The 27,918-nt window shown below is 39.5% G+C and overlaps 1 protein-coding gene and 1 long non-coding RNA gene across 4 annotated transcripts in view; one reads left to right on the top strand and one right to left on the bottom strand.

The window, feature by feature from the left end:
* Positions 1 to 27,918, top strand: part of ankrd13d (ankyrin repeat domain 13 family, member D) — a 60,102-nt gene that overhangs the window by 28,910 nt on the left and 3,274 nt on the right. The gene's annotated exons all lie outside the window — the stretch shown is intronic.
* LOC115366088 (uncharacterized) lies at positions 5,278 to 9,946 on the bottom strand. Of its 2 annotated transcripts, XR_003928805.1 has the most exons (4): positions 9,788 to 9,946; positions 6,474 to 8,286; positions 6,209 to 6,297; positions 5,279 to 5,687 (listed from the first exon to the last, which is right to left on the bottom strand). It is a non-coding gene; the product is annotated as an uncharacterized LOC115366088 (long non-coding RNA). The 2 variants fall into 2 exon arrangements; XR_003928804.1 differs by lacking the exon at positions 9,788 to 9,946 and having other exon boundaries at positions 5,278 to 5,687; positions 6,474 to 9,078.

Raw genomic sequence — 27,918 nt, 5'->3', positions numbered from 1 at the left:
CTGTCTCTCCTCGCCGCTCTACACACATCCGTGATACTCAAAGACACGCGGTGGTTATGTCATGCACAAGCACATGCACGGTCGGGCACGCGAACGTGGATACGACGTAAATCATGCAGTCCTCCTCCCTCCGCAAAATCGTTTAATGCGAACGGCGGCATTGCGCAATCAATAATCAACCGATAATAATAATCAACCAGATCTGACAGGTGCGCTGCGCACACAGACTGTCATATAGTGTAGCACACTTGCAAAGGACGACGCTTACAAGGGCGTTGTGGTCGAGACGAGTTTACTCTCCATCTGTCAATCATACATAACAAGACACACACATTGCAGCCTGGTTCATAACGGCACGTGCAGCTCTTCTGATGATTACAGCCGAATGTAAAGAGCACGAACACAACAGGGGATCAACATAAAAACAAAGGCGACCGTCATGTGCACTGTGCTACGACATCAAGTAAAGGGGGCAGACTATATTAGTTACATTTTGCATTCCATAATAATAAACATCACCCACCGTCCGTTGACGTTAGCTCCGGGTCGCGGGAGCAAGCTAAGGGTAATTAGCGCTTAGCGAGCGAGAGAGCCATAACAGTTAGCTTACTCACGTCATCAAATAAATAATATATTTCCTTCGTGAGTCTCTTTGATATGTCTCGCTACCCCACTCACATACACTATTTCACACACACACATTTCCATTAAACTAAACAGTCTGCTTACCTGTCAATCATACATCACAGAAGACGCACACATTTCAGCCTGGTTGATAACTGCATACGGAACTCTTCTGACGATTACAGCCGAATGTAGCCGAGCACGGGGTCTGAACGGACTGTATTTCTTGTCTTAGCGTGCCCTCTTGTGATAAGAACTGGTATCACCACAATAGACAGTTCTCCCTTTACCACAACTGAAGGTAAGTCCCACAATAACAGGTATTTCTTATTATGATTCAAAAATAAAAATAAAAATAAAAAATAAATGGGGGCTCCGGCTGTCAGTTGGACACAGACGGAGGAAGTTACCTCTGAAACTGTCAAGGTAAATAAACACCCCTTAAATGAAACAAAACGTCTGTTAGTTAAAAGGAAGACATGATGAATGTATGTGTGTATTTCAATGTGACGTGCATACCGGGGGCAGTCGCGCTGGAGCGCGTTTGGGCTTGATAATGTGAGTGCAGGCCAGCAGGGGACGGGGAAGGGGGGAGAGAGGGCGGGACACAGCCGCGAAAATGGAGTTTTCAAATTGATTCGTAAATAACTTCAAATATACAATTAACCTTGCTCTTGTGTTGATTTCATGGTAACACCCCCGGTGTTAGGCTCAGTTTTGACCCGTGTTTTAAATCAGCCATAAAATACCAACAAAAAACAATTATTTTTCATCCAATGTGTTTCTTATCTCTTGGTTACCTTGTTACTTCCCCAAAAAATCCCAAGAGAATTATATAGATAAATAAAGGGTTGTTATGCTACCTGACTATTACTGAGGGATATCAGAACACATCTAAAAAATGTTCATAATTTTTTTTTATTATTATTTTAATATCATTAACTATAATAACATCTATTTTGTATATATTTACAGGGCTGCCAGTAGAGGGAGCTCACGCTCTTTGGATGTAAATGTAGATACAGTCACAAACAGAGTTAAGACTGGAGATCAGTAGAGTGGGTGAAGACTGGAGATAAGTATCACATTCCAGCATATTTATTTATTTATTCATGTATTTATTTATTTAACTACTGTAAATCAGTCACAGTCACACAAATAGGCTCCATATTATTTCTTACCTTGATGCAGAATTAGTGTTGAAAGTTGAAAGTTCATAAGCAGCCAAATGTTGCCAAAAGCAGCCCAATTTTGAAGTAGACGCCCAACGTGATTGTTCCCTTCCCAACGGAATTAAAAATAGCCCAACTGACAATCCTGGCAGGAGGAGAATTGAACTCCGTTCTCCAGCATGAGAGACAAAGAGGTTACCGCTGCGCTACCGGAGCTCAGGGGGGCGGAGCCCGAAATTACATTGTATGAAGCAGACAGGAGCAATGACACTGGCGCTGGTGACAAGATCGCCGAAAACAACGGGTCAAACTACCGCATTTTTCTCCGCGATAGTAAGTCCGAGCAGAAAATGGATTGCACCACGAGAATCCTAAGGCTTTGAGCTTTTAAACCATGGTTAAATTATTTTCCAACTCCCGAAAATGCCCGATTTATGGCGAGTTGGAAACGTGTGTGTCGCTGCTTTCCTCCCGCGACTTTGCTTTGCCGATATAATGGGACTGAATGGGGGAGAGAGCTGGGACTCCCGCCTCGTTAAGAGTCGAAATGAAAAAAGTTGAAGCTACTTTGCTTTTGTCTTTACATTTTTCAAAGCACAACTATTTTTCCTACAATTTGATCCCAAATTTATGCATGTGGAGTTAAAATTATGGCCAGCACAGCAAGTTTAAGAAAAAAGTTTTAGGCGATTTTTCAGGGCTGCTTCCCTCTAACTCTCAGGAATTCGAGCTATGCCGCTCTAGCTCAGCCTACGTACCTCTCCCATTCGTTTGTATAGAGTCTTAAATTTCGACTTCAAACTGGAATTTAGGAAAAACGGAATGTCGGATCGGTTTGAAAATTCGCAAGCAGCTTCTTCTCCACTAGACGCAAATTTTTCTAATTTGGTGTGTGGACCTAGGTCCAAAGCTCTGGGCGCTGGAGCCTTCGGAAGTTTTTGCCCATTCATTCGAATGGGCCAAATTTGCCATAAAAATTGGAATTTTGGGAATTCCAGATGTTGGATTCCTTATAAAACTAATAGCACACTTCTCCCAATGGGGCCGCACATTTTCCCAATTCATTGTGTGGGCCTAAAATGAAAGCTGTAGGAGGAGAAGCGTGCCAAAAAATTTGCAGAATAATAATAATAATAATAATAATAAAAAGAATAAATATGAGCAACAATAAGATGTGTTGCCTTTCCAAGGCAAGCACATAATAAGAATAAATATGCACAACAATAAGATGTGTTGCCTCTCCAAGGCAAGCACATAATAAAAATAATAATTTAGGATAGTAAGATGTGTTGCCTTTCCAAGGCAAGCACATAATAATAAAAATAATAATTTAGGATAGTAAGATGTGTTGCCTCTCCAAGGCAAGCACATAATAAGAACTAGAGGATATAAAGTTTCTGAAGAAACTTTGATGTGCTTGCCTTGCGAGCGCCTGGACATGCGCTAAACCGCCAGCCCTATGCTGTTTGAGGGTTGTGTAGTGTTGTGGCTCTTGCCCAGGCGGGGAGTTGAACCCTGGTCTCCTGCATGGCAGTCAGAGACACTATCCACTGTGCCACTGGGGCTTGTGTGGGCGGAGCCAGAAATGAGGCTCTATGAAGCACACAGCATGAGTGATAGTGCTGCTTCTGTGAAAAATCACCTAAAAGTAGTGGTCAAACAAATGCTTTTTTGTCAATGAGCAGAAAATAAAATGTACCATGAGAAAGGCAAGGCTTTGGGCTTTCAAACTGTGTCAAAATTATTTTCCAACTCCCAAAAATGCCCACCTTAGAGCGAGTTGGAAAAGTGTGTCTTTCTGCTTCTCTCCTGAGACTTTGCATTCCAGATATAATGGGAGTCTATGGGGGAGAGAGCTGGCACTCCTGCCTCGTTAAGGGTCACAGTTTAAAAAGTTGAAGCTATTTTGCTTTTGTATTTACATTTTTCAAAGCACAACTAGTTTTCCTACTACTTTCCAAAAAATTATGCATGTGGAGTGAAAATTGTGGCCAGGAGAGCAAGTTAAAGACAAAAGTTTTAGGCGAATTTTAAGGGCTGCTCCACTCTAGTTCTCAGGAATGCCACTCTAGCTCACGCAATACACACTCATTCAAAAGTCAGAGGCGGCTCAAAAATAACTCCAAACCTAAACTGTGTTTTATGGCAAACTAAAGCAGACATGAAAAATTGAAGATGACACACATAAAGTTGAACATCTGCTGAGTCATTTAAGCTTTGAATGGAGTCTGTGGGCCAAAGAATGAGGGAGCTGTGAGGCTTTGAAAATGCATGAGTGTCTGCCGATTTCCCATTCTTTTTCTATGAGGGCAAAATCGTGATTTAAATCGTGAATTATGAAAAATTGCAAAGTCTGATCGGTTTGAAAATTGACACACCTCTTCATCTCCACAAGATGCACATTTTTCGTATTTGATGCGTGGACGCAGGTCAAAAGCTCTGGGCCCTGGAGCCTTCTGAAGTTTTGGCCATTCATTTCGGATGGCTAGAATTTTCAGGAAAATTGGAATTTTGAGAATTCCATGAGTGGGATTCCTTATAAAAGTAATAGCACACCTCTCCCAATGGGGCCCCACATTTTCCCAATTCATTGTGTGGGCCTAAAACCAAAGCTGTAGGAGGAGTAGCGCGTCGAAAACGTGCAGAATAATAAACTATAATAATAATAATAACTAGAGGATAGAAAGTTTCTGAAGAAACTTTAATGTGCTTGCCTTGCGCATGTTGGCTTTCACGTGAAATCGCCTGGCCAATGCTGTTTGTGGTTTGTGTATTGCTCCTGCTCTGGCCCACGCCGGGAATCGAACCCCGTTCTCTCACATAAACGGCAGCCTCACCTACTGCTAGACTATGGAGGCTGCTGTGTGCCTCCATAATTTACTACAGATAGTAGTAAATTCACAAGTAAACCTATGTGAAATTAAAATACTAAGTCAAAGAGGTTTGTCTTCATTATAAAACAACTCATTGTCCTACCTGAAACAAAAATACTAACTGTGAAGGGGCTTGTCTTCATCATACACCAACTCATGGACTTACCTGTAGGAGACACCATGCGACATCACCATCTCTTCTTTGATGTATAGTATGCTGATAGTGCCATTTACAATTTTCATTGTCAAATGTTGTAACATTAATGGATTTAGTCATGTTTTTCTGCATTTTTAGATTCACAATACCCTTTTAATGTTGTGTTGTGTTACTAGGAGTGAGTGAGTGACATTGACTTTGAGCAGGGTGTGGGTCATTGTAGCTGCAGTGACATGGCAAGACTAAAAATGGTCAATGCATTTAAAGGGGAAATAAATGCTAAACTTGGTATCAGTACATGCATGCTATTAACTTAGTAGTAGTTTTGATGCTTAAATTATGATACAACACAAAATATGTTTTTAATGGATCTAACAGGATTAATACAATTTGACCAAAACTGTTTACCTCTACAAAAGGGAATCAGGAAAAAGTAAATATAGGAAATAATGACTGCTGAAACACCAAATGTTTTGTGAGGAACAACATTTATTTACAGTAGAAGAGCAACACACTGAAATCTAACTAAGCTCCTCCCTAGTCTTCAGGCGCTACTTGTGGCGGGTACTTATGCACTGTAGCCCGATAGCCTGGTAAAGCAACCATAAAATGGTGACCCACCTGTAGCTTCGGATGTGCTCCCGAGACAAATGCTCTAACCACGTTCATGCCACACTAACACCCCCCCCCAAACGAGTTCCAAAGGGAACCCGCTCTTAAACCTAACTGGGGATGGAACAATGTCCACTCACTATGATTGTGCACAGGACCAATTGAAATCTGTGCCACAAAACTAACATGTCCTCAGTGGAGCTCTTGTTCCTTTCTTTGGTTGTTTTCTTCTTGAGTCTTCTGCAGTATCTACAGTTGGAAAGAGACAAGACAATGCAATACATGTTTTGTGTTTGTATAGTGGTTTTGACATTAGCTTTGGAAGCATACATAATGTATATAAACAAAACATAAGGTCATGAGACAGTATCTAGACAGTGTAAAAGACAGGTCTTCAAAGTAGTGTATTAAATTCATGTTAAGGAAAATCAACACAAAAATTTTTATGTTGAGATTTACGCATATTCTAATATTAGATTATGTGTAGTTGAATGCAAACCACTTTACATGCAGGTATTATTGTTTTTCTTTGTAACATGTTTTTGTCTCCTCACTGGAGCAAGGTCAGAATTTCTCTAGTACTTGGTCAGTTTTTCATGTGACAAAAAATGACAATAATTACTTGTTAGTTATGTGACCATACTCGTGCTATGTTGAGTACAATCCAATCAAAATAAACTCTGTATAAATAAGTGAAACTTTTCTGTTGCCCCTTATAGATATATCTATGTCTACATCTTTTTCAAATGTGTTATCGGTTCTCATTTTACCTGAACTTTTTCATTTGTTGCTGCTTTGATTCCTCAGCAGGGGTGCCATTGATCTGCCTGGCCATCTTCAGTCTCCTCGGCTGCCGTGCCTTTAAAATGACACATGTAATATTAAGCCATTGTAACACTGGGCTATGGAATTAAGTACACAACTTTCATATGCAAAACCATCAGAGTTGCAATATTCTTTGGTTAACTGTAAATGAGACAAAACCAAAAATTAAGTAGATTGTGATGCAGGATAAATAGGATGGATTTTTTGTACCTGTGTGCTCATGTCCTATGCAGATGCTCAATGTTTCGGTGGCTGGGGTCTTCCTGACAGTTGCCCATTGGTCTTCTTGGTCTGGAGCGTGTCACGTCCTTCATTTTTGTGCCCACTGGAGAAGTTGCCATCCTTCCTCTGACCAACTGACTGGGGCTGTGAGGACTAGACTTAGCAGTGACATGTATACACAATAATTTGTACAACTTGACATTACATTTCAAACCTGCAAGGCGTCTTCGTACATGGACAAGCTGAGCTCTATGGATGAAGTGCGGGTGTGGCTGATCCAGGCTGTCACAGAGGGGCTTGGCAGACCTGCAATACAGTTAGAAAAAGACTGCTCTCTTCCAAAAAGAGGCTGGGAAAAGTTAGTTAAAGTGACAACCAAGCATTATGAGATTGCTTTTGTTTTGTATTAATAAAAGGACATTAGTGTGATTGCAGTGTTGGTATGATTTAACCTAGTGGCGGACTACTGGCTTGAAACAGCCAGCTGAGAAGGTCACACAGCGAATATTATCATATATATAGTTTTTTTTAACACTACGAGCAATGAGTGGTCTGTCTACAGTTTTTGTTTGGTTTTGTAGAGCAGAATACATGTCAACAGTCAATTTAGGTGTGATTCAAAGTAACAGGTGACTGATGTCTAGAAACATTGTAGTAGCAGTTTGGAGAGCATTTCACAATGGAGATAATACTCCTCATCCCAGAGGGTCTCCCGGTACTGGGCCACACACTCTGGGTCTGAGAAATATACCTTCATACACCAAGTGCACTGTAATGTCTTGCCCATAAAAACAGGTTAAACAGTGTAAAGAGAAACAGTTTTGCAGCTGGGGGTGCGAGAGGGGGATAATTGCAGAAATGGGAGGTAATTAATTCTCCTTATCCCTGGGGTGTTTCCCGGTACTGGGCTACACACCCTGGGCTTGAAGAAACCATACCTCCATAAAATTATTGTGCAGAAGTGTATTGTCCATATAGTTATTTGTACTATAAAAGTTATGGAGCCCATAGCGAAGTGATAAAAATGTTGTGTGATTTCAAGTAAGGGTTGACTGCTAAGTTGAAATAGCTTGCTTATTAGGTTGTGTGAAACCATGTGACCAAGTAGCAGAACCTGACTCCCGGTACTGGGCCTCAGGAACTGTCAGACTTGATTCAGGCTTATGGTATCTGTAAAAGTTACAGAGCCCATACTGAAGTGATCAAAATGTTGTTTGATTTTAAGTAACGGTTGAGTGCTAATTTGAAACAGCTTGCTTGGCAGGTCAGAAATTTTTTTAAAGTTTTTTTTAACACTTAGAGCAATGATTTATCTGCCTACATCTGCCTACAGTGGTTTGTTTTGATTTCCAGAGCAGCATACATATTGACAACTAATGTTGGTGTGTTTTAAAGTTATGACAGACTGCTGGTTTGAAACAGCTTGCTCAACAAGTTTGAAACTGAACACTAGAACTAAAGTACCAAAAAGCAATATAAACATTATAAACCAGGAATGTAGAAAAAATACTCTATGAACCATTTAAACAACAGAAGAATATAACCTAAAACCTGAGGGACAACACGCTCTGACGGAGGGTCAGGGTTAGCGTGAAACCATGAGACCAAGTAGCAGAACCTGATTCCCGGTACTGGGCCTCAGGAACTGTCAGTCTTGATCCAGGCGTATGGTATCTATAAAAGTTACAGAACTGAACACTAGAACTAAGGTACCAAAAAGCAATATAAACATTATAAACAAGGAATGTAGAAAAAGCTACTCTATGAATTATTTAAACAACAGAAGAAAATAACCTAAAACCTGAGGGACAACACGCTCTGATGGAGGATCAGCGGTAGTGTGAAACCATGAGACCAAGTAGCAGAACCTGACTCCCGGGACTGGGCCTCAGGAACTGTCAGACTTGATCCAGGCGTATCGTATCTATAAAAGTTACAGAACTGAACACTAGAAGTAAAGTACCAACAAGCAATATAAACATTATAAACAAGGAATGTAGAAAAAATACTCTATGAACCATTTACACAACAGAAGAAAATAACCTAAAACCTGAGGGACAACACGCTCTGATGGAGGGTCAGGGTTAGTGTGAAACCATGAGACCAAGTAGCAGAACCTGATTCCCGGTACTGGGCTTCAGGAACTGTCAGACTTGATTCAGGCTTATGGTATCTGTAAAAGTTACAGAGCCCATACTGAAGTGATCAAAATGTTGTTTGATTTTAAGTAACGGTTGAGTGCTAATTTGAAACAGCTTGCTTGGCAGGTCAGAAATTGAATATGAGTTAGTTTTTTTTAACACTTAGAGCAATGACTTATCTGCCTACATCTGCCTACAGTGGTTTGTTTTGATTTCCAGAGCAGCATACATATTGACAACTAATGTTGGTGTGTTTTAAAGTTATGACAGACTGCTGGTTTGAAACAGCTTGCTCAACAAGTTTGAAACTGAACACTAGAGCTTAAGTACCAAAAAGCAATATAAACATTGTAAACAAGGAATGTAGAAAAAACTACTCTATGAACAATTTAAACAACAGAAGAAAATAACCTAAAACCTGAGGGACAACACGCTCTGACGGAGGGTCAGGGTTAGCGTGAAACCATGAGACCAAGTAGCAGAACCTGATTCCCGGTACTGGGCCTCAGGAGCTGTCAGACTTGATCCAGGCGTATGGTATCTATAAAAGTTATAGAACTGAACACTAGAAGTAAAGTACCAAAAAGCAATATAAACATTATAAACAAGGAATGTAGAAAAAATACTCTATGAACCATTTACACAACAGAAGAAAATAAACTAAAACCTGAGGGACAACACGCTCTGATGGAGGATCAGCGGTAGTGTGAAACCATGAGACCAAGTAGCAGAACCTGACTCCCGGGACTGGGCCTCAGGAACTGTCAGACTTGATCCAGGCGTATGGTATCTATAAAAGTTACAGAACTGAACACTAGAAGTAAAGTACCAAAAAGCAATATAAAGATTATAAACAAGGAATGTCGAAAAAATACTCTATGAACCATTTAAACAACAGAGGAAAATAACCTAAAACCTGAGGGACAACACGCTCTGACGGAGGGTCAGGGTTAGTGTGAAACCATGAGACCAAGTAGCAGAACCTGACTCCCGGGACTGGGCCTCAGGAACTGTCAGACTTGATCCAGGCGTATGGTATCTATAAAAGTTACAGAACTGAACACTAGAAGTAAAGTACCAAAAAGCAATATAAACATTATAAACAAGGAATGTAGAAAAAATACTCTATGAACCATTTACAAGAAGAAAATAAACTAAAACCTGAGGGACAACACGCTCTGATGGAGGATCAGCGGTAGTGTGAAACCATGAGACCAAGTAGCAGAACCTGACTCCCGGGACTGGGCCTCAGGAACTGTCAGACTTGATCCAGGCGTATGGTATCTATAAAAGTTACAGAACTGAACACTAGAACTAAAGTACCAAAAAGCAATATAAACATTGTAAACAAGGAATGTAGAAAAAATACTTTATGAACAATTTAAACAACAGAAGAAAATAACCTAAAACCTGAGGGACAACACGCTCTGACAGAGGGTCAGGGTTAGTGTGAAACCATGAGACCAAGTAGCAGAACCTGACTCCCGGGACTGGGCCTCAGGAACTGTCAGACTTGATCCAGGTGTATGGTGTTTATAAAAGTTACAGAGTTGAACACTAGAACAAAAGTACCAAAAAGCAATATAAACATTATAAACAAGGAATGTAGAAAAAATACTCTATGAACCATTTAAACAACAGAAGAAAATAACCTAAAATCTGAGGGACAACATGTCTGAGGGAGTGTCAAGGTTAGTGTTAAACCATGAGACCAAGTAGCAGAACCTGATTCCCGGTACTGGGCCTCAGGAACTGTCAGACTTGATCCAGGTGTATGGTATCTATAAAAGTTACAGAACTGAGCACTAGAAGTAAAGTACCAAAAAGCAAAATAAACATTATAAACAAGGAATGTAGAAAAAATACTCTATGAACCATTTACACAACAGAAGAAAATAAACTAAAACCTGAGGGACAACACGCTCTGATGGAGGATCAGCGGTAGTGTGAAACCATGAGACCAAGTAGCAGAACCTGACTCCCGGGACTGGGCCTCAGGAACTGTCAGACTTGATCCAGGCGTATGGTATCTATAAAAGTTACAGAACTGAACACTAGAACTAAAGTACCAAAAAGCAATATAAAGATTATAAACAAGGAATGTCGAAAAATACTCTATAAACCATTTAAACAACAGAAGAAAATAACCTAAAACCTGAGGGACAACACGCTCTGACAGAGGGTCAGGGTTAGTGTGAAACCATGAGACCAAGTAGCAGAACCTGACTCCCGGTACTGGGCCTCAGGAACTGTTAGACTTGATCTTGCCTCATGGTATCACCTCTTCCCTCCAGTTTAACTATAATTCTATACACGTTACACTGTAATGTATTGTCCATACGAACAGGATAAATAGTGAAAATAAAACAATGTAGTGGCTGGGGGGTAGGGAAGGGGGATTATTACCCAAATAGGAAGTAATTAACTTTCCTCATCCCAGGGCTGTCTCCCGGTACTGGGCCACACTCCCTGGGCCTGATGAATCCAAACCTTGTTTTTTCAGCAAAAGAGCAACACAAAGATTTACACACACAAATCACATTTGCATAGTTACAAAAACATGCTCAATAAGTCCAAATACACAGCCAAAATGTCATTGAAGTCCTGTCCCCCTAACTGCCTAACCAAAATCTAACTAAGCTCCTCCCTAGTCTTCAGGCGTTACTTGCGGCAGGTATTTATGCACTGTAGCCCGAGAGCTCGGTTAAGCAACCATAAACTGGCGACCCACCTGCAGCTCTGGATGTGCTCCTGAGACAACTGCTCTAACCACGTTCACGCCACACTAACATCCCCCCTAAACGAGTTCCAAAGGGAACGCGCTCTTACACCTAACTGGGGACTGAACAACGGTGACTCGCTATGACCATGCACAGGACCAACTGAACTCTGTGCCACACAATTAACAAGGCCTCAGTGGAGCTCTTGCTCCTTTGTTACGTTGTCCCAGGGGTGTCTCTTGGTACTGGGCCACACACCCTGGGTCTGAAGAAACCATACCTCCATAAAAATATTGCATAGAACAGCCCGCGCAGCAAGTCAGAAACCGAACATTAGGAGTTATTGCGCAAAGTGGAAATTGTAATGTGCCTAAACTATACAATACACAGGGTTATGGTAGCTATAATACGTTTGCAGTACACCTGATGTGAAGCAGACATTTGGCTGAGAAACATAAATGTGATCCAGAAGTGTATTTTTTTCTGTAGTGGCATCAGTGATAAGCTGTGTATAACCCCTTGACACAAACATCTCTAAAATAGGTTTATTTACATTATCTAATAAATTTTCGTTAAAGTCTCCACAAACAATGATTGGGTGTGGACAGTTAACCTGCAAATAATCTAGGAGGTTTTGCAGGTTTGGCATGAAATGTTTGAGACTATAATTTGGAGGTCTATATATAGCTGTTATCACTAAATTCACTGGTGCTTTAATTTTGATAGCTAAAAACTCAAGGTCGGTGACATGCGGTACATACTCATATACCTCTGCGCTAACATGGAATTTGCAGTACATTGCAACTCCCCCACCTTGTTTTCTAGCCAAGTCAGGAAAATGCATGTAACAGTGCTGTCTGTTGCATAAATACAGTCTGTATCCGTCTAATGCTAAACTGTCGAATGGAATTGAGTCTGACAGATGTGTTTCAGTTAGACATAAAACATCTGCAAGTCTCAATTCGTGATGGCGTTTGATGTCATTGATGTGACAGACTAAACCTTCTGTGTTGTGGTGCACTATTTTAAACATTTGTACAAGGTCTGCTTCACGTACATGTTTTAAAAGTGGCATAATACCTGTGAGGGATGTTGTTTTCATGGACTGCATTGCGACAGCAATGTCACCATCAGCATAAATTTTGCTTTCATCAAAATCTGTTATGTACAATCCATCTAGAGAGGTTGTCCTACTTAAAGAGACGTATGCCATCCCTGCTTCAAATACATGTTTAAGTGATACAACCGCAGATTGTACCGTCATGCCTTGTACTTTATGGCTTGTACATGCGAAAGCCAATTTAACAGGGAACTGATGGCGAACTACACCTTTTTTGCTCAAACTTTCCTGCAATCTGTCCATGTAAAACAAGCTATCTGGTGTACCCTGCGGGATCTGGCGCTGTTTCTGACCTGCCTTTGGATTATCCAGTCTAAGTCCTAGCTTTTGTACTCTGGTGTGCCCATCTTTGGTTTCAGTGACTATTTTTTCTATTTTTCCAAATGTGCCATTAACAATACCATCTTCTACATCAAGGTTTCTAGTAATCATGATGCGTGCTCCCTCAGCTGCTTCTAGAGTTGTAAGTAATTCTCCCTGTTTACTGTTGGTGGGAGCTGCGAGCCTTTTCATCTGCCCTGTTCGTGTGTCTTTAAGATAGTCTTCCGCATCAATGGTTATAATCTCTTTATGAAGGGCACAAACTGTTTTACTGTTGTGGCGGTCAACTTCTTTATTGGTAGGGAATATGTAAATAACATCAGCTGGGCAGGCTTCGGATGTGGTGATGGCGCGGGCAAGTAGAGTTTTGTCAGTGTCACTAAAAGGTTCAGTTTTTTGCTTCACTCTAATCCTATTCAAAAGCTCTGCAAAGGCAAGATCCTCTTTTTGGCGCATGATTTCTGTCAATGTTATCATGGTAAAATTTTCCCTCCAAAAGTCTGGCTCAGTTTCCTCATACACGCAGAGCGGTTTGGCTTTGCCGACGGGCCGCAACTGGTAGAAATCACCTACACTGAGGACTGATATCCCCCCAAAAGGTTTTTTATTTCCTTTGATTTGTTGAAATCTCCAGTTGACATATGCAAACAGAGGCTTTGAAACCATGGAAATTTCATCAATAATAAGTATTTCTACATTTGAGAGGGTTCCTCTCATTTCATCTAAATTGTTTCCAAGGCCTTGGTAAGGCGGCTTTAAACTACGTGGCAGTTTTAACAGAGAATGTAAGGTCTGTCCTGAAATATTGAATGCTGCAGTACCAGTAAATGCAGTCAATAACACAGTTGGCATTGAAATGTCAGCTTCCTCGCGTAGATTAGGAAGCTGACGAAATAGTTTTGTTGCCTCTTCAAAAATGCATTTTATTACGTGTGATTTGCCACAGCCGGCACCACCAGAAACAAAGTAAAAGAATGGCTGCGGGTTCTGGCCCCAAACACGCTTAAGGCACCACTGACGCACAGTGTAGAATATCGACGCTTGAGTGGCATTTAGACTTTGATACAGCTGTATGACGTATTCACGGCTAACCTTTGGTGGTTGTATTGAGGGTACAACTCCAGTTTTCTGTTTAGGATCAAGTTGGTACTCTGGAACTTCATCCTGCTCATTTTCTGTGTTATTTAACTCTTGTTCAGCAATACACTCTAAGCGATCTGCCTCTGCTGCAGGTGCAATTGTTGCCCATGCATCCTCAAATGGATGGCTAAGAAGTTCTTCATAGGCTACATCTATTTCTTCACTGTGTTGTTCATAGTTCTTTTTGTTATTTGAGACTATCACGCATACTGCTAGGAGGCAATCAGTTCCAGGAAGTTTAACATAAGCACCTTTGTAGAACTGCTCATATGTTGGGTGCTGGGCTGTTTTTAGCTGGGTGTCAGAACGGTAGGGGAGATACAGTTTAAGCAATCTACTGTAATATTTTTCAGGATTTTTTTGTTCAGTGAAGCGAGCGTATCTGATTATGGCTGGCTTTCCTACTGTTCTTTCCTGAATGTGTCCCATGTCACGTAAAAGACTTTTCACCCTTTTCCCCTTTGTTTGTTCGCCATAAACTATCCTGTATTTTGAAGCAAATTCCGCGAGACACATGTTTTCAAATTCGGGCTCCAGAGGTCTAGCTTTGTATTTATCTGTAATTCCTTTCATCCAAATATCTTCACTGTTGTCCTGTTGCATTAGTAGTTTCTCAATAGGAATACTAATTTTCAACGCGTCGTCATCCGTTTGTATGAACACAATGTTGCGTGAGCACATTTTGAGTTTTAGGCTGCAAGTTCGCGCAACGGCCTCTTGTGCACTGACTTGTCTATGCCTAGAATAAGCTTGCATTACTTGTTTCATTTGATCCTGTTCATTTACATTAGTGTCACGCGCAGCCTGAAATACTGATTTCAGGTAGTCAGCCATCTCATGCTCTGGCTTGGACACATAAGATAGCATGTACATCAGACAGCTATAGTGGTCCAGAATGTATTGAATGTCCATATTTGCATTCCAAGCTCTTAGCAGGTCAGCATTGTATCCATTGACCCAACAGTCTTTTGGTCGACGCTTCATCAGAATTACATTGGAGCTGAACACTGCAGCAGCACACTTTTCATATTCATCTAAGGTTAGGTTACATTTTTCCAAGAGTTCTGACAAATTATCAACTGACACTTTTGGGTCATTGAGCACATCCCATATGGGTTTAAGCTTCCTTTTAGCCTCTGCAGTTGCCTTGTTGTCCCCTTTGGTTCTGCGAGTTTTCTTGGTTTTTTTAAATGTCACATCATCATCATCATCATCATCATCAAGTGGTCTGGGACGGGTTATTAGAGTTGTCTCCATGGGCATTTTAGGAAAACCAAATCTACAGTGAACATTCCCCTTCTTACATGATTTGGAATGGTTTCTGCTGTGAATTTGAACCTCTGAGACAATTTTATAGAGTTCTGGGTCAGTTTTGGGGTCAGGCATCTGGCATGTTATGTACCGGTCAATAAATTCATAAACTTTGTCGTCGGGGTCGCTCTCAAATTCAGGGGCGTCTTTGATCCAAGCAATTAAATGTATGTGTGGAGATCCTCTCATTTGATATTCCATGCGATAGAAGAAGTCCTCTACTTGACCAATGGGCTGAGCAGGTGACAAGAGAAGATCTTTCATTAATGCGTCAACACGCTTTTCAAACATGCGCATTACAGTGACAGGGTTACTACGCAGAATTTCACATTTTGTATTCCAGTCAAGTTGTGAAAAGTCTACTTGTTCACCTTGTTGCCTCTTTATAACTGTTATCACTTCAGGCCATCTCATTTCAGCTGCACTGAATGTACAAAAGAATGTAGGTTTGCCTAGCTGTCTAATCATTGCAACCAAGTCTCTAAGAGTTTTTTGCCAATAAGCTGGTGTCCCTCTTAAAGGCTGCATAAAGCGGGTTGCATCCTGGTGTCGTAAAAGTCTTTCAAGTTCCTGTTTATCCTGAACCATTTTGTTGCTAATCCTACGGCCATCTCTCGTGATGGGCTTACTCTTTCGCAGTTGGATGGACATGCTGTTTCTAGCCATGTGTGTTTCAGTGACAAACTGGGCAAAGAATAAGTAACTTTGGTCTTGTGCAAAACGGGTATCGACCGAGAACAACCTTACATTAAAGTACATACTTGGCGATACACTGATTGTTCTTACTTCATCCAAAGTATTCTGTCCATCAGGGAATTGTACGGGAAACGCCATAGCCTCAAGTTTTGGAATCGCAAAGAAACCAACAGGCTTATTTCCTTGGGCAGGTGCAATGCTAAATATTCCCTCACCATATGCAAGGATTTCATGACCTATGTCAGGTGGCTGCATGCAGGAATCTAACATTAGGCCTGGCCTAAGTTCATCTTTCTCTTCATCGTTACTAAGTTTGTCATTTGTATCTACTTGCTGTGTATCACTTATTTGTACTTCCTGTGCATTGACAGCCTGATTTGCAGCATCCCTTAGTCCCTCAGAGCTATGGGGCTGCACATTGCAATTATCATTAACTGGTTCCTCTGTGGCAACTTCAGGCTCATGTTCATCACACTCATCATCAAAATAATTTTCCAATATAGCTACTTCATTAATGGATATATCTTTGTACTCAGAATGCATTTCCTTTAGTACTGATAACGCTGCCAATACACGGCTCATATTTACAGTATGGAACAGCTGATGTCCTTTGTAATTAAGACGACGTTTTAACTTGACCTGCAAAATCTGAGATTCACTTCTGCATCTTGGGAGGCAGTTCACAGTTTCTTCCATCTCTGATGGAACACACACAACGGCTCCGTGAACTGCTCTTTGTTGACCTCTAGGCAAGCTAACAATTTTGGCAAATGGAATAATTTTGGCTATAAGCTGCCTTTCAAGTACATTCAAATCAAGCAACTCTGCAGGAATACATGCCAGCTCCAGTTTATTTTTTACTGCAATGGATGGCATGTTCCCTCTTTTTAAATGGTTATCACATGTGTGGCAAATCCATTCCTTCTTTCTCTCTTGGGGAACTATACATGGCTTTGGACCTGTGCATTCACTGATACAAGAGTGAACATATTTTCCTGTCAAGCAAGCTGTTACAATGTTAATGTTTTTTACATACTTTGTCCTATTACAGACCTTAACTTGATCAGGAAAAAGAGCTCTGTGGCACACTGTACACACATGAGTGGGACCATATTGAATTCTTAAATGGAATGTAGATATTGCCTTTTGCATCAGGCTGTTCAGAAGAGGTGCATCTGGCTGCAATTTTTGTTTGTAGAAACGATTGTATTTAGCTTTTATTTTCAACGCACATTGCATTTTACGGTAAATATTAAATGTGTGATCTTTAGATTTGTTTTTTTGATATAATGCACACCATTTAATATGTTGCACTCTAAACTTTGGGTCATTTTGATATCTGCTTTGAACAGTCTGTTTTTTGTTGGATCTGTAATCAGGGTTACATGTGTATCTTAACGTCATGTATGATTTCTGTTTATGTCTGAATTCAGGATCAGTGTTGTATTTTTTAACCATGTACTGTTTTTGCTTGCTTTGAAAAACAAGGTCTTTTTTATATCTACTAAGTATGTATGCTTTCTGTTTACTCTGGAAATCAGGATCGTTTTTATATCTTTTAACAATGTAGCCTTTTTGTTTGCTCTGGAAATCAGGATCGTTTTTATATCTTTTAACAATGTAGCCTTTTTGTTTGCTCTGGAAACCAGGATCGTTTTTATATCTTTTGACTATGTATGCTTTGCGTTTACTCTGGAAATCTGAATCATTTTTATATTTTCCAAGCATGTAGGCTTTGTGAATAATTTTAAATGCAGTATTTGTGTGGTATTTGTCCACCAGTAATGCTTTCTTTCTGCTTTGATAATCAAGATTCAGCTCGTAACGTTTTTTCTCACATTGCCTTTTTTGTTCCAATCTTGTTTTGTGAGACATAGATGTATGTGTTTGATTTTTAGTGCGAGTCGTTTTTCTTCGGCGAGATTTGTTGAGTTTGCTCACATTTACCGGTACTTCTTTTGCTGCTGATGCAACAAGTTGATCCTGATTTTTTACTGATTGAACTTGTTTTGGTGTAGGGTTTACAAGAGTAGGTTTTGTACTTTCAGAAAGTGTGATGAGTGTGTTTTGGGCTCCTGCACTCTCCTGCTTTTTTGGTATGGTGGAAGCAGTCGTATGTTGGCTTTTGATTTCAAAATGTACCGGCATGAAATCATACTGTACATTGTCTTCCCAGCGGCTGTACATCATATGCAGTCTGTCAATCATCTCATTGAGGTGGGTGAATGTCAGCATGACAGCAGTGCCATTACCTGTACGGGCAGGCAAACCATCTGCTGTTCTGGAATGAGAATCGAAAAACCCATACCGTCCAGATTTGTCTCTAAACACTGCAATGCACAGTGGACTGATTGTCAGCAAGGCATGGGACACATCTGTCGACAGACACTGAAGTCTTTCGGAAAGACTAATCCACCAGCTTGGATAATCAGCCGTTCCAGTGGCTCTAAGGGATCCCGCCATTATGTCATGCTTATGTACTTTGTAAGTGTGCCTGTCTGTTGTGACTTTCTCTGGCACTTCCTCCAAGGTCAAGTGGTTGTCCTGAAACTTCCCCTCATCTTTAAGTTGCTGTATATGGCTAGCGTACAGGGCATCGCCACCCTGTAGCACATTGTCAAGGTCGCTGGTACAAAAATGTGTTCCCTCACTGTTGTAAGCCAGAAACATGAGAGCATTACATGTGCACTGGTGATTGCGCGAGGACGGAGCATACCTGTTATCACCCTGGTGATGGGATGCCTGGACAGATATTACCCTGGGTGCATAAGCAGTGTCTTGTGAGTGCTCCCTGGCAGAATGTTCAATTGCAGCTTTGGTCTTGCTTGGCTCCTGATGCTCCAGACCACGTACCTTATGAATATGTGAATAGACAAAAAGTGCAGAATTATTGACACAAATGTTATAAAAGTGGGGAGGTGGGGTTCACGTGCAGAATCCTATATCCATGATAACAGTAACAGGGTCTTAAAACAATCTATTTGTTACATCTGTGAGGGAGTATAGATTTCACAATACCTAGATTTTTTTTTATTATTATGGAGTGGCTTTGATGGGTAGGAGACTGATCAAGCAATGTGATATTGAGGATATTAAAGCAATACAACTGTGTTTCAGGCAGAATAGTGTTTTTACAAGTTAACCATCCAGAAACAAGATGGCTGACTCCGTCATAGTGAAAAAATAAACCTTAAAGTAACACCAAAGCTGTGTTATTAAAAATATTTAGCATGGGTATTTGAAATATGACTTGACATTGAAATAGGGGAGAAAAAAAAGATGTTATTTTAGGAGAAGTAAGCTGGTGATACACTTAAAAAAAAAACGCTTTCAGAACCGCTGTAAGGTTTATTTTTGCACTTTGACAGAGCCAGAGCAATGACTTCAAGTCGTTATTTAAGGATTCTTTACTGTCATACCAACAACACATGCATTCACATGAGGAGGTATGAAATAAAGCAAGCCAACACAATATCGAATGCAAAGGAATTAAACCACTGAACTTAGATGTGAAAATGGCATGTATTCACCCCAGCATGAGTAAGCAGAACAGAGTGTTCTGCCTGAAACATAGGAATATTCTTTTAATCTATACAGACTACATTAATAACAATTGCACAGCAAAAACAATTACTTAATATTTAATTAATTGTTTATATAAAATGACCATATTGAGAAGTCTATTTCTTATTACATTGTTAATTTCATACTTGATAAACAATACTTGATCAGGTTTTCATATTTTTCTCCTTGTATTTGGAACATTTGTGTTTCAATTCAACAGTAAACAAAGTAAAGACTGCAACTGAGCTGACAGACATCTTCAATCATTACCCTTTCAGTTTACTTTTATTACATGTTTTGTGTACTACATAATTGAAAAAGTGCAAAAAAGATCAAAATAAAATGAAAAAAACATAACATGATGAATTATCTTTGTCAGGGAGGTCATCCAAAATGTAAAAAGGAAAAAACCTTTACATTTAGTGAATCAAAATGTAAAAAGGAAAAACGACATTTAAAATTTAGTGATTGTATATGAACTATTTATAATGAAACTTACAGAAAATGTGCTGTATAATCATGTGTATCTCACAACATGAAGACTGATATTGAGATCGGAAATTTAAGACATATTGCACAGCCCTGCTGCATCCTGCACATTTCTCTCCTCTGCCAGTATAAAACCTCTTGAATTTGCTCACACAACCTATACTGAACTTTAACCCCTACAACAGAACTTTTGTATTATACACCACCATCATCTCTTTAACAATAGAATATCTTAAACATGTTAACTATATATACATTTGAAGAAATTAGTAACAATAACTGGCTAGGAACCAACCTAGCCAGATTAGCAAATCAGTACTACAGAAAATAAAAGTTATGTCAACCTTAATGTTTTTCTAGAGCGTTTCAGTGTCTTTAGTATCAAAAGTTTGATTAAAACAATGTTTCAGTCTATTTTGTGTATATTGATTTAATGTGTGGTTCTAATGATACTGACTGGTATAAGAATATGTATTCATGACACGTGTAGGGTGCGAAAAACCATAATAAGACTACTTGTAAAAGAGAAAAAAACTGCTCTTATCTCATGCATTTTTACATAACATGGGAAAAAAACTAAATACCAAAAATAAGTATTTCAAAACATGTAAATGTATTCTAACTTTCATTAACTTCATATTTACGGTTTATATTTACCTGTAGAATTTGCAGTATACCACAAATAGTATGAAACCAGTTCCCAAAAAAGGCAGATATGAATAATAGTGCATTCTCATGATTCTCACCAGTGAGACATTATCAGCAGTTCCAGGAAGTAAATAAGTCAAATGTTACCACATTTCTTAATATACCTGCTGACTTGTCATAGGTTGGCTCATCTGAGGATCTGCCAGGTCCATTTTCCTTGACTGGTCTCTTGCAGCCTGGGATCAGATTAGCAAATAGCGACAAAGATGTACATGTTTTTTCAACCTTTATTTTGTAAACAAAGTTTTAGTGTGTTTACTGTTACAAGTAAAATTAGGGGATCAATTTTGCGTATGCAATTGAGAACCTAATTTTATGCCCCGGATTGTAGAAATTCTAATTTAGGACATAAGGAGCCCCAGCAACCCTGTAACATGTCTAAAGGGAGTTTCAAATGTATGTCATAGCCTTTTATGCCTTCAAATTTTAGCAAGTGTCATCCTCTAAGAAATATGGCTAAAGCTAATTTTCAGAGATAACAGGAGAGGAAATTTTGAAATTGTAATTTGTTTTGTCATGTTATTAGAAAATATTAATTATGTAAATGCAGGAGAAGTGCACACACTTATTCTAACTGTACCTCTTCACTGGTCGAAAGTGAGCTTGTCTGGGTGTCAGCAAGGTCCAACTTGGTCCAGCGGGCGCGTGCAGCCTGGGATCTCTTGCTTCTTCTTGGCATCTTAAAAACAAGCAGAAATCCTTCCAGTTACTTAACACCTGTTACTTACCTAGTATGTAGTTCGTCTGTAGTTGTAGAATGAGAAGAGGGAACCTGAAGGGGGAGAAAAAAAGAAAAAAAAAAGAAGAACGTATACACACGTTATATGTACATATAAACATACAGGTATTAAAAGCCAACTATGTTGCAACTCAACAAATTAATGTCACAACAATTTGACCTAGCAGGATGACAAAATGACACATTGGTGTGACACTCACCAAGGCAGGAAAGTGCAAGTTTGCAATCTGTCACGTGAATTCTTCTGTTGTGGACCTGTTGTACAAAAAGGGAAATCAGCTATGAGACAGAAAGTTTAAAGTCTTATCTTACCCATATGAAGGTTACTTGCTGCTCCATGTGATATGCCAATTGAGTGTTTATATTGCCATTTAAGAATGTTGCATTTTAACACTAAAAAATGTGATCACACATACACACTAGTAAACACTTGAGAGCAAGCACACAGTAAGACTAGATTTGCTTCAATGATGCTTAGACTCACAATGCCAGCTTTTCGCATCTACTGTCTACTGTCATTTTTGGCATGAGACTTCAGAGTGCATCCAAAATGTCACTTACTTAAACAGTCAGATGATGCTGAAAAGGTCTCCTATGAGTTGGTAGGGCCACTTACTTACAATATAATAATAATAGTAATATAGTAATTGTAATCTGACATCTCCAGTGGTGCACAGACTACCAAAAAAACAAATAATAATAATAATAAAAAACCCTCATCTAACCAGCATCGAGTGATGTTCTTGGTTTACAAAGGCTGAAAGCATCCTTTTAGATAGGATAGTGGATTTTTTCATGCAACTTTATTACTTCAAATGGTTTACTCACCTGAAAAACACTGGGGAAAGCTGGAGACAGTAGTTAAACAGGACAACTTTACTGTGTAAGTATTTAAGACTGTAATATGTGTGATTTAAAATAAATGATTTAAAATAAATATGAGTAACTGGTCTCTGTTGTTGGTAAACACAGGAAACCTGCAAGACAGAAAGAAATTAAAAATGGTTTTTTTTTTTTCCTAAACTGCAGTACATACAGTACTGTTAAATGCAACATTAATCACTGCATGTCAAATCATCATAATTTGAAACTGGGATATTCTTACCAGGATGTAAAATGCAAAGATGTGTAGTCCTGAAAAGAAATAACAAAAGACATGTGAGAAATTAACAAAACTATGATACAGTAAGCAGTCAACGGAGATGCAGTCAGCCCCAAAATAAGTTCTCTCCTATTCCTATTTCCTAAAAAGATGTATTTTTCCATAGCTTTTGTAATAACACATTTTTTAAATTGGTGGTAGCTTTCCAGATAACATTAGTCACTGCAATTTCAAGGCTGGATCTTTAATATGGTTGCTTTGATGTGATGTGATGTGATGTGATGTGAGACCAAATCAAGCAAAACTGACAACATAACCTACCTGAAAAGGACCGTTGTGGTATAGATGGATCTGTAGTATAACATAAAGGAGGAAAAAAAACAAGTCAAATAAGCATGTTTTTCAATTATCTGTCTTATAAACATAACATTAGTTAAGTCTTTTCATACTTAAGGAAATAAGGAACTAAAGATGCTTCAACTCTTCAGATCACTGCAAGTAAATGCGCAAAATTGTATTGGTGATAGGTTTGGCATTCTGCTTGTGCAGAGGCAATCCTGAACGAAAATGAAAAATTGCAGCATAACCATATAAAACTGAAAGCCTACATTTAATAGTAGCAATAATATGTTCTTTATAATGCAAAGAAAAGGAAACATGACCTTACAGCAACAAGTTTAACTTTCAACAGTGATACTGAGGTGTAAAAACTTATTTTCAAGCATTGTAAGAGCAAATCTCTACGTGTAGCTATGTGAGTATAAACTGTACATTTATAAAACTTACGTAGTGAAACCTAAAAAACTTCTAAAACTGTAGCTCAATAAATCAATGGTGTAACATTAACCATACAGTTGTGATTCACTGCAATTTCTGCAATGTGATGTGAAGGTTGCAATGTTAAATTGTAATTAATATTCAGCATTTCAGTTTCCTTACCTGAAAAGCACTGAAAGTGAGCACTGTAGTTGGAACAAGCGTCTACAACAGAGGAGAAACTACTTAACATACATGACCACAGCAACAATTACTACATTTTCTCTACTAAAAATAAGTGAATTAATTTCAAAATAAACATAAGTGTACATCAACTATACTAGACTGTATTGCTATATATACACACAGTGTATTGTTTTTTTTAAATTTAACACTACCAGTGCAAATGGAGGTTGTACCTAAAACAAGAGCAGTAACAATAAGATGATGCAGACATTTGAAAGACACCTAACCCACCAGTGAGCTATCAAGCAAAGGTTTGTCAATTTATGAATTAAAAGATATACAGTTAGATCTTGTACATCATCACTACCTCATTTTTACTAAATAAAAAGGTGCTACAATGGGAAAAAGTGTGATAAACAGGATGAAGATATAGGAGATACACAGTAATGATGTGCAAGTTTAAGTATCAAGACCAATTTATTGCTAAGTAGGTGCTGTTATGTATTTCTGCACTGTAATATATCTCTAACCCATCTATGTTAAAATGGTCAACTTAGTCTGCCATAAAGGCAAACGGGTATGCACCGCTTCATCTATTTAAAAATACGCAGAGCCATCATGCACAGACAATATATTAGAGCAGTATAAGTTATTGCCTCTAGAATGAACCTATGGTGTGACAAGGCAAAGTAAAAACACATGTGAATTTGTGTCGGCGAATGCACCAGCGGGAGCCAGCCATCTAGCTTAACGTTAGCAAACAAACGCCGGCCATGTGTATGTCAGTTAGAGGCGAGCGGCTAGCTTAACGTTAGCAAACAAACGCCGGCAATATGTATGTCAGTGCTGGGCGAGCGGCTAGCTTAACGTTAGCAAACAAACGCCGGCCATGTGTATATCAGTTAGAGGCGAGCGGCTAGCTTAACGTTAGCAAACAAACGCCGGCCATGTGTATATCAGTTAGAGGCGAGCGGCTAGCTTAACGTTAGCAAACAAACGCCGGCAATATGTATGTCAGTGCTGGGCGAGCGGCTAGCTTAACGTTAGCAAACAAACGCCGGCTATGTGTATATCAGTTAGAGGCGAGCGGCTAGCTTAACGTTAGCAAACAAGCGCCGGCCATGTGTATATCAGTTAGAGGCGATCGGCTAGCTTAACGTTAGCAAACAAGCGCCGGCCATGTGTATATCAGTTATAGGCGAGCGGCTAGCTTAACGTTAGCAAACAAGCACCGGCCATGTGTATATCAGTTAGAGGCGATTTTCTCCCAAGCAGCACTGTCACTCGTGGGCTCCGTTTCACAAAGCAGGGTTAGTGAAAACTCTGAATCTGTTAAGAGGGAGCCTGTTAACCCTAAAATGAGGGATTTCAGGGTTAACAGTCTCAGTTTTCACTAAACCTGCTTTGTGAAACGGACCCATGCTGTATCCTTACCCAACTCACTGCCTTATGTGTTACACAACAAAGTTTATCAGAAACATGCGTCTAGAAAATTAATCTTACTGTCTCATAGCATTTGTAAACCAAGAAAATTAATCGTAAATCAAAACCATTCTTACCTCTCAGCAGCAGCAGAGTCAAAGGGGGTTACGTTCGGAGTGCGGCGTGTTTTTGTAGTCCCCGGATGCGTCACTCAATACTGCAGCAGTGATTGGTCCATACTCCGCTAGCAAAAGCGCTACCCAATCACGGCTTTTGTAGATAAAATTTCAAATAATGCAGCATCGTATTCCTTTTAAACCGGACGTGTCGTCACCGACATTACTGCGCATGTCATATTGTAAATACCGTAACATTATGTCTATGGTAACATCCGTAAGGTTTGCTCTATCGGACAAATTCCGACTGCTCCTGAAAGCTGAGAAGTTGCTCTTGAGCTCACAATTTCAAATAATGCAGCTTCGTTCTCTTAAGATGACTGACTAAATAGAGCTAGACCAGATACAGAGAGAGGTGGGTGAGCAATGAGAGACATGAGTTTTATAGTGAGCCACCTGCTGGGCGTTTGGGGGACACGTATGTGTCTGCTGCAGTGCACAAAAAGAATTTGCCCATTAATACTAAATACTATTAATACTAATACTATTACTACTAAAAAAAAAACTATATAACAAGAACAACAGCAACAACAACAACAACAACAACAACAATAATAATAATAACCTTATTATTGCTATAGGTGTTATTATTATTATTATTACAATTGTTGTTGTTGTTGTTGTTGTAGACAGATAGATAATCAGATACATAAACAGATAGAAAGATTTAGATAAAGGACATTAACCTTGCTCTTGTGTTGATTTCATGGTAACACCCCCGGTGTTAGGCTCAGTTTTGACCCATGTTTTAAATCAGCCATAAAATACCAACAAAAAACAATTATTTTTCTTATCTCTTGGTTACCTTGTTAGGCTTCCTTATCCATGAAAAGATTGGTTTTTAATATTTTTGTAGTGCCCCTTTGTGGGCCTTTGTTTTGACACCATACCTCTTGCTTTCAATATTAAAAAATTCCAAAAAAAAATCCCAAGAGAATTATATAGATAAATAAAAGGTTGTTATGCTACCTGACAATTACTGAGGGATATTAGAACACATCTCAAAAATGTTCATACATTTTTTTATTATTATTTTAATATTATTAACTATAATAACATCTATTTTGTATATATTTACAGGGCTGCCAGTAGAGGGAGCTCACGCTCTTTGGATGTAAATGTAGATACAGTCACAAACAGAGTTAAGACTGGAAATCAGTAGAGTGGGTGAAGACTGGAGATAAGTATCACATTCCAGCATATTTATTTATTTATTCATGTATTTATTTATTCATTTATTTATTCATTTAACTACCGTAAATCAGTCACAGTCACACAAATAGGCTCCATATTTTTTTCTTACCTTGATGCAGAATTAGTGTTGAAAGTTGAAAGTTCATAAGCAGCCAAATGTTGCCAAAAGCAGCCCAATTTTGAAGTAGACGCCCAACGTGATTGTTCCCTGCCCAACGGAATTAAAAATAGCCCAATCTGACAATCCTGGCAGGAGGAGAATTGAACTCCGTTCTCCACCTTGAGAGGTAAAGAAGTTACCGCTACGCTACTGGAGCTCATGGGGGCGGAGCCCGAAATTACATTCTATGAGGCAGACACCAGCAATGACACTGTTGCTGGTGACAAGATCGCCGAAAAACACGGGTCAAACTACCGCATTTTTCTCCGCGATAGTAAGTCCGAGCAGAAAATGGATTGCACCACGAGAATCCTAAGGCTTTGAGCTTTTAAACCATGGTCAAATTATTTTCCAACTCCTGAAAATGCCCGATTTACGGCGATTTGGAAACGTGTGTGTCTCTGCTTTCCTCCCGCGACTCTGCTTTGCCGATATAATGGGACTGAATGGGGGAGAGAGCTGGGACTCCCGCCTCGTTAAGAGTCGAAATGAAAAAAGTTGAAGCTATTTTGCTTTTGTCTCTACATTTTTCAAAGCACAACTATTTTTCCTACAATTTGATCCCAAATTTATGCATGTTGAGTGAAAATTGTGGCCAGTACAGCAAGTTTAAGACAAAGGTTTCAGGCGATTTTTCAGGGCTGCCTCGCTCTAGGTGCTCAGGCACGTCGCTCTATTTCCTACGTACCACTTGAATCCTCGGCCATTTGTTGTATTTCGTGAGCTGTTTTTCGTGAATTGCGAAAAAACGGCATGTCGAATCGGTTTGAAAATTCGCAAGCAGCTTCTTCTCCACATGATGCACATTTTTCGTATTTGGTGCGTGGACGCAGGTCCAAAGCTGTACGATCTGGAGCCTTTCAAAGTTTTGGCCCATTCATTCGAATGGGCCAAAATGTGCCACAAAAATGGGAATTTTGGGAATTCCAGATGTTGGATTCCTTAGAAAAGCAATAGCACACTTCTCCCAATCGGGCCGCACATTTTCCCAATTCATTGTGTGGGCCTAAAATGAAAGCTGTAGGAGGAGTTGCGCGCCAAAAATGTCCAGAATAAAAATAATAATAATAATAAGAATAAATATGCACAACAATAAGATGTGTTGCCTCTCCAAGGCAAGCACATAATAAAAATAATAAGTATGCAGGATTTTAAGATGTGTTGCCTTTTCAAGGCAAGCACATAACTAGAGGATTGTGCAGTTTCTGGGGAAACTGCGTGGGCAAGCTGGAAGCGTAACCGCGGCGCGCGGTTTCCGAGCAGAAAATAAAACGTATCATGAGAAAGGTAACGCTTTGGGCTTTCAAACGGTGTCAAAATTATTTTCCAACTCCCAAAAATGCCCGAGAAACGGCGAGTTGAAAACGTGTGTGTTTCTGCTTCTCTCCCGAGACTTTGCATTCCAGATATAATGGGAGTCTATGGGGGAGAGAGCTGGCACTCCTGCCTCGTTAAGGGTCACAGTTTAAAAAGTTGAAGCTACTTTGC

Source organism: Myripristis murdjan, chromosome 10 (genome assembly GCF_902150065.1).
Source record: "Myripristis murdjan chromosome 10, fMyrMur1.1, whole genome shotgun sequence".
NCBI lineage: Eukaryota > Metazoa > Chordata > Actinopteri > Holocentriformes > Holocentridae > Myripristis > Myripristis murdjan.
This window is presented reverse-complemented; position numbering and strand designations above follow the sequence as displayed.